Source organism: Salvia splendens, unplaced genomic scaffold (assembly GCF_004379255.2).
Source record: "Salvia splendens isolate huo1 unplaced genomic scaffold, SspV2 ctg86, whole genome shotgun sequence".
Lineage (NCBI taxonomy): Eukaryota > Viridiplantae > Streptophyta > Magnoliopsida > Lamiales > Lamiaceae > Salvia > Salvia splendens.
In genome coordinates this window covers 91,167-92,979 of record NW_024599542.1, presented here as the reverse complement: position 1 = coordinate 92,979, position 1,813 = coordinate 91,167, and the positions used below count along the sequence as shown (strand labels likewise).

Genomic DNA, 1,813 nt, shown 5'->3' with positions numbered 1-1,813 from the left:
GTTTATCCTATTTAAATCTATCCTTGTGTTCTCCTTGACATAGAAAAATAGATTTAGTTAGCATTTAATGAGAAACCAGAGTTAACTGACATCCTCATTCAGAACCCAAAATTTAACAAAAATATAAGTATCAGATAACTTAGTATTATAACATTCTAAGTTCTAACATGTAACTAACCTCTTGTGGTCGAGCAGTAGCAAATCAGGTTGAAACCCCAATCTCTCAGGAAAACAGCAGCCACATCAGACTGGTAACTGCTACCTTTTGAAAACTGAAGCCCGATTCTCTCAGGGGAAATATAGGTCCTAGGTGCTTCAATAGGACTGATACTATGAAAAGCATGAAACTGTCCTGAGGAAACAAAATCATGACATGTAAAAACTGAAACATCTAGGCTGAATATAAGTATGTATTCAATACGACTACAAGATAAAGAACTTTGTCATCAATATGACAATATTATACATGGACCAGCGGTAAATTGTGCCAAATCATTTCAACGATATTGACTATATAAGCTCAACCAGATGCTTGCTATCTTAAACTTGTCTCATTTTAATATTTGCAATACTTACTCAATGGATAATTTCCCAGGAGTAAAAGAATTCCAGAAACTATAAAGCAAACTGTAATCTCGTATGAGCCAGAGATACCTTAAAATCAGTAAGGAGTCTTCTCCAGTTCTATACAGAAAATGTAAAAGATTTAAGTACTAAAGTCCACAAGTCATTCGTTGAATAATTAAACACCAGAGATAGTGTTTATGATATGAATGATCAAATAGGGAACAGACTAAAATATAAAAAAGGGAATCACTTTTTAGAACCACAAACTGAAAACGGAGTTTTCTCTTCATATAAAAGTCCAGTGACTGGGGAAAAATAGTTTAGGCTTGAATAAGAGTAGCACATTTGGTCAAAATCTCAGTGAGCAGCATAACTGAATATGTCAATGAGCTCACCTGCTGGTTGAACACTTGATGTGAAAGAACCAATTTTGGCAACTTCTGTTCTTGTACCTTCTACTGTGGGGCTAGAAATCCTAAGATTTCCTATCATACAAAAGAAAGATAAAATGATTAAAATAAATATGTAGTTTGAATGTCACATGAATAGACTACCACATACTCTCCCACCAGCTAACTAATCACTTGGACAAGATGGTTTCTTAATTTTCAATCTACAACTTTTCCCAATTTCTAGTTTATGGAACTGGCAGGATATGAACACGCAACCAATAATAAACATCCAAAAAAACATCAAAGTAGGAGTACAAGACTCACCTGGTTGTACATGGCTGGTGATTCTCGGTTTGTCCCTGTCCAAATTGTAATGTCGGGAATCTATGGATGGCACATTAATGGAATTCTTCCTAGAGTGATCCTGTTGCCATGATATAGGTTGACATGCAAAATGTGTGGACATTTTGCAGCTGTGAACCACATTTAGGCTGAGAGGGTAAAGTGCTTCCAGATGACCATGGTATTGAAGATGGCTGACACACCGATGTATAGCATTTTGATGGGCCATAGGTGTTTAGTTTGACAGAGTGTGAAGACTGGGGAATGGATCGGAGTTTGCTGAACCCTGCTTCTCCAATAAGCCCATCTTCAATACTTGTAGGCATCCTACTATATGCCGATCTTGATAATCGACCAGCATTAGTTTGCATTTGCACAGTTGCAGCCTCACCTTCCAAATGAGCAATGTTCAACAGGTCCTTAGAAAATCCTTCAAGTTCACCAGCACTAGTTTGGATCCCTGCATCCCCACCTGACAGGCGAGCAAGACTTGAGGCATTCTTTGGGAAGTT

At 37.4% G+C, this 1,813-nt stretch overlaps 1 long non-coding RNA gene across 1 annotated transcript; it reads right to left on the bottom strand.

Moving 5' to 3' along the window:
• Positions 1-237: 237 nt before the first annotated feature.
• On the bottom strand, positions 238-1,423 carry LOC121791637. The gene is made up of 3 exons (XR_006048678.1): positions 1,284-1,423; positions 963-1,052; positions 238-352 (listed from the first exon to the last, which is right to left on the bottom strand). It is a non-coding gene; the product is annotated as an uncharacterized LOC121791637 (long non-coding RNA).
• Between the last annotated feature and the right edge of the window lie 390 nt (positions 1,424-1,813).